Source organism: Arvicanthis niloticus, chromosome 6 (assembly GCF_011762505.2).
Source record: "Arvicanthis niloticus isolate mArvNil1 chromosome 6, mArvNil1.pat.X, whole genome shotgun sequence".
Taxonomy (NCBI): Eukaryota; Metazoa; Chordata; class Mammalia; order Rodentia; family Muridae; genus Arvicanthis; species Arvicanthis niloticus.
The window spans coordinates 15,220,497-15,226,504 of record NC_047663.1 but is presented as its reverse complement, the minus strand read 5'-3'; the positions used below and the strand labels follow the sequence as shown (position 1 = coordinate 15,226,504).

The following is a 6,008-nucleotide window of genomic DNA, read 5'->3' as shown; positions in this document are numbered from 1 at the left end:
GGAAAATCAGCTCGAGCAGAACTGCGACCCCTGGCGGGCGGAAGAGGAGCAGGCTAACACCACCCGGTGGGTGGAGCCTAGACCACGTGCCAATGCTCATGCCCTCTCAAGGCCACGCCTCCTGGCTACTAGCGGTAGAAATCATTGAGTTGGCTTCCCAGCCTTCTTTGCCAGTTAGCTAAAAGAAACTGAAAGATGAGTTTAAAAGTGGCCTGGTATATAAAAGCAGATTTTAAGAATATGCTAAGTGAACTGTAGGAAGTCCTACCACAATATTCCAGAAGGGGAAAAAAACTAACCTGCAGATGACTCTAAGGTGCTGTTTCAAAGTGCCTAATTGCGCTTACCCCAACCCTCCAGAGATGTCTGGTCCTGTGGGTATTTATTTTTCCTGTCGTTTTGACGCTAGTAGGGAAATCTCTTCCAGATTATCAGAATGTACAACTCCTTTGATTAAAAAAAGAAAAGCATGGCGTGGTGGCACATGCTTTGGATCCCAGCACTCTGGAGGCGGAGGCAGGGGAATCGGATCCCAGCACTCTGGAGGCGGAGGCAGGGGAATCCCAGTACATTTGAGATCAGCTTTGCCTACACAGAATTCCAGGACAGCCTTAGCTACACAGAAAGACTGTCTTTAAAAACAAACAAACAAAAATTTAGTAAGGATGCCCAGCCCTTGTCAAGCTGAGGCAGAATGTTCATCAGGTTGGCAGCCAGCCTGGGCTACTGGGAGATGCTCTCACAGAGTGAAATCGAAAGTGCCCTGTGCTAAGGTTGCCTAGGCTTCCTTTAACCTCAGTGTGGATGAAGAATCACAGAAGTTTTTTCCCTGAAGATGCGTCTCAGACAGCTAATAAGGTGGGGCAGTTTGCTGCTTGTATAACTTTGGGGATGGGTCTTGTGAATTTTACAGGTTTCAGCTTACTTAGACTTGTAAATTTTTTTTTTTACTTCCTGAGTCTCCTGGGCTTTGCACTCCCTTCCCTCCTAGGAAATTCAGAGGCACTATTGCAGTTTGAGCAGTATGTGCAATGTATGTATATATGTTGTTTCTGTTTTGTTTTGTTTGAAATAGGGTATTCTGTAGCCTAGGCTGGCCTGGAACTTACCTAGTAGTATGTAGCACTAGACCCTTGTTTATTTGCATATGGGTGCACCACCAGCACCATCTTGCATCTGGACCTGGCTGGTCAGGACCTGACAGACTGCCTCATGAAGATCCTGACTGAGCTACTGCTTTACTACTAAGCTAAGCAGGAAGTTGTGGATGATGTTAAGGAGAGGCTGTGTTATGCTGCCCTGGATTTTGAGCAAGAAATGGCTAGTGTTACATCCTCCTCTTCCTTGGAGAAGAGCTATGAGCTGCCTGGTGGGCAAGTGATCTCCATTACAATGAGTGATTATGTGTGTCCAGAGGTACTCTTTCAGCCATCCTTCCTGGGCATGGAGGCCTGTGGCATCCACAAGACCATTTTCAACTCCCTCATGACACATGATGTGGACATCCATACGGACCTGTATGCCAATATGGTGCTGGCTGGTGGTACCACCATGTATCCAGGCCTTGCTCATGGGATGCAAAAGGAGATCACAGCCCTGGCACCCAGCACAATACAAATTAAGATCATTGCCCTCCCAGTACTCAGTCTGGATTGGCGGCTCCATCCTAGCCTCACCTTCTAGCAGATGTGGATCAGCAAGTATGAGGAGTCCGGCCCCCTATATCTCCACTGCAAATTCTTCTAGATGGACTGAGCAGGCGCTATTGGACTGATGCATGAGCTATTCTGAAGTATCCACTTGCCCAGGCAAATGTACACACCTCATGCTAGCTAGCCTCATGAGGCTGGAATAAGCCTTTGAAAAGAAATTTGTCCTTGAAGCTTATATCTGATACCAGCACGGGATCACAGAACTTGTTGCTGATTTTTGACCTTGTATTTAAGTGAATTTAAGTTAATTGTTCCCTTGATACATGTTTGATACCCTGTGCATATCTTGATTTAGTCCTTAGTCCATGTGGCTCGGTCACTTGATGACTGGTAAGAACATAAACTGTGGAAAAGAAATCCCTGTGCAGTTAATTAACCGTCACCAGCTTCCAGGATTTCCTGAGGCAGGCAAGGGCTCCTGGACCAGTTACCACTTCCTTTTTGTCAGTCTAACAGGGTGGGAAAGTCTGAGCCTTAGGACCCAGTTTCCAATCTGGTTTTATCCCTCCCGACCGCCATGGGTTGTTACTTCCCTTGAGCTGGGAATGTTTTCATTGACACCAGTAAATGTATTCATCCTTTTAATTTATGTAAAGTTTTTTTGTGCTCAGTTCTTTTAAAATGACAAATTTTGGTTTTCTACTGTTCAGTGAGAACATTAAGTGCAGTAACATGTCATTGCATAAAAACAAACTAAAAGTGCTGCAGTGACTGAAAAAACTAACTAAATAAAAATTGTGTTTGTTTTTTTTCCTGGGTGGTGGCAGCGCTCTGGAAGCAGAGGCAGGTGGATCTCTGTAATTTCCAGGCCAGCCTGGTCTACAAAGCAAGTTCCAGGACAGCCAGGGCTACAAAGATGAACATTGTCTAGAAAAAAATTTTAAAATGGATTTTATTTTTACTTGGTGTGTATGGATTTTTTTTTTGTCTGCTTGATGTCTGTGCACTAAGAAAGTACCTGGTACTCTCTCTCATAAACCAGAAGAGCATGTCAGATCCCCTGGAACTGGAGTTACAGATGTCCGTGAGCCACCATAAGGGTGCTGAGAATTGAAGCAGGGTCCACTGCAAGAGCTGCAAGCATTCTTTTCTTTTTCAAGACAGGGTTTCTCTGTGTAGCCCTGGCTATCCTGGAACTCACTCTGTAGACCAGGCTGGCACTTGAACTCAGAAATCTGCCTGCCTCTGCTTCCCAAGTGCTGGGATTAAAGGCGTGCACTACCACTGCCAGGCTGTGAACCTAGTCTTTAAGGGTTGAACCATCTCTCCAGCCCTAAAATGAAGCCTGCAGGCATTCTTAACTGCTGAGTCAGATCTCCAGCCCTATTAAAGCATACTATATAGAAACCATTGTGTGGAGAAAGCAGATGCTGCCAACTGTATTATTTGAGACTCATGGTGGTTCTTAAACAATGTGTAAGATGTCTGAGCTGTGCTTTTCAGATCTGGAGTCTTAGCACACTGTGAAAGCGAATGTTCAGATCACAGCAAGGAATGGAATAATAGAATTCCAGCAAGCTTTTCTGAAGATAGTTTCTCTGCAGCAAGCATTGGAGAGGGCATCTAAGATCTAAGTATGGGGTATGTCTTTTCTTTTCTTTCTTTTTTTTTTTTTTTTGGATTTTCGAGACAGGGTTTCTCTGTGTAGCCCTGGTTGTCCTGGAACTCACTCTATAGATCAGGCTGGCCTCGAACTCAGAAATCCCCCTGCCTCTGGGATTAAAGGCATGTGCCACCACCGCCTGGCGGGGTATGTCTTTTCAAAACCCAGTGCCTGCATCTAGAGATTTCTTATCATGGTAAAATATACATAACATGAAATATACCATTTTCACTTTTTGATGGAAAGTTTTTTGGCATTGCTGCATTTACAAATTTTTGTAGCCATCACCACCATCCAATTCCAGAGTGTTTTTGTCTTTTCAAACATGGTCAATCCTCATTTCTCTTCCTCTCTCAGCCCCTGGAACCCGGTCCACTACTTATCTCTGGGAATTCCACCCCACAAATCTTTCCTGTTAAGTATAGCTGCACTCTTGTCCTTTCGAGATCCGCCTCTTCCACTGCACTGTATCTTCAGCCCCTGTTGTAGTACCAGAGGATAACTGTTGCCATTTCATCTGGGCTCCACCCCACAGTTACCTAGCAACGGCCAGATGTGCCGGACTCACTATAAAAGGGGCTGCTTGCTGGCTCCTCAGTCTCTTGCCCTTGCTCCTTACCCACTCTCTCCCTATTCCCTTCTCCCCTCTCTCTCCTTGTGCTCATGGCCAGCCTCTTCCCTCCCCTCCCTACCTCCCTCACTTTTTCTCTCAACTTCCCTCTCCATGCCCTAAATAAGGGATGCCTCAGCATGGGCCCGCAGAGGCACCCCTTTACCCCACACCATACCTCGCCTTCACCAAACATATTCCTTCCTTTCTTAGCTTTTTATAAAACACAATAACAGTTCTCTCCCTCCACCTTTTGGGTTCCAGGGATCAGATTCGGGTTGTTAGCCTTGGTGGCAAACTCCTTTACCAGTCAAGCCATTTTGCTGGCCCTAAGCCAGCCCCTTCTTTATCTTAGACTCTGGCGACTGCTTTCTGGGCTCCCTGATTCTTTGTGCACTCTTAGGCAATCTATAACCAGTAGGATCTCTGAAGAACTCTAATCAGATTATGTATCTACTGCCACCCCAAATGGGCCCAACCGCATCTAATCAGATTCTGAACTCCCTGCTTGTGATGCTTTAACATCCTTGTACTGTCAGATGAGCACAGTCAAATCTTTACCTGGACCTATACGATAGCTTATCAAATAAATACAAGCTATCCACTCAAATTTGGATTTCAGATGATGATAAATTTTTATTTATTTTTTCTTTTTTATTTAATTTATGAGTACACCGTAGCTGTCCTTAGACACACCAGAAGAAGGCATCGGTGTTGGCTAGTGGACTCTGTCATTTCTTAAAATAAAAATATATAACTGGTAGATTATTGTTTACTCTTTCAGACTTCTGACTACATTGACAGCTAAACTTTCACAGATATTATCTGTTACCTTATTACCTAAACTCAGTTGCCATCAATTAAATGCTTCATATTTCCTCTTCTTGCTATGCCACTGTCCTAATATTATCTGAGTTCCTATAAACTTGCCTACCTCTAATAAAACATGCCACTATACGATCCAACAAAGGTTCATCTTAAAGACTTTTTGTGTTATTAACTCATGTTGTTATCTCTTTTGTAAACTTAAAAGCTACAGGAAACCCACTCAGATCTACCTTTCACGGACCAAATAGACGCCATCTGGATAAGTATATCTGCCTAAAGTTCCCACTTACCTATTCCAATGGGTGGGATCTCTCTGGGTTTCTTTTTTTTTTTTTTTAATTTTATTTATTTATTTATTTATTTATTTATTTATTTATTTTCGAGACAGGGTTTCTCTGTGTAGCTCTGGCTGTCCTGGAATTCACTCTGTAGACCAGGCTGGCCTCAAACTCAGAAATCCGCCTGCCTCTGCCTCCCAAGTGCTGGGATTAAAGGCGTGCACCACCATTGCCCAGCCTCTCTGGGTTTCAAATGTATATCTTAGAAAAAATTTTCTTTTCCCCAAATGTACTTAATCTTATTCCCTACATCTTGTCAAGTCCAGGCACATCCAGAACAGCTCCAGAGAAGCAACCTCCAGATGCTCCATCTCCTGTCACATACACAGCTGCTTCTACTGGACCTGTTCCTTCTGACCTATCCTCAGATGGCTCCACAGACCCTGGACAGCAGGAAACAGCCAACTCTCCAAGACCGGACAAACATCCCCCATACCCATTCTTCTAGGTTCTCCCTAGAGACATGTCGCCCCCAATGCCAGCAGGAAGTAGCCAGATATCACAACGTCCCTATTCCTGCTTCACCGTCACCTCTTTTGTTTGTTTGTTTGTTTGTTTGTTTTTTGTTTTGTTTTGGTTTTTTTGTTTTGTTTTTTTGTTTTTTTTGGTTTTTTGAGACAGGGTTTCTCTGTATAGCCTTGGCTGTCCTGGAACTCGGTAGACCAGGCTGGCCTCGAACTCAGAAATCCACCTGCCTCTGCCTCCCAAGTGCTGGGATTAAAGGCGTGCGCCACCACTGCCCGGCCCGTCACCTCTTTCTAATTTTTCTTTTTTAATTAAACCAAAACGGGGGAATGTTAGTATTCTGTCTAAATTCCACCTCTACAGTTACCTGGCAACAGCCAGGTATGCTCCTCCCCACAGTTACCTGGCAATAGCCAGGTATGCTCCTCCCTACAGTTACCTGGCAACTGCCA

The 6,008-nt window shown here is 44.5% G+C and overlaps 1 pseudogene; it reads left to right on the top strand.

Moving 5' to 3' along the window:
- Positions 1-1,024: 1,024 nt before the first annotated feature.
- Positions 1,025-2,301, top strand: LOC117709877 (actin, cytoplasmic 1 pseudogene; annotated as a pseudogene).
- Positions 2,302-6,008: the final 3,707 nt, after the last annotated feature.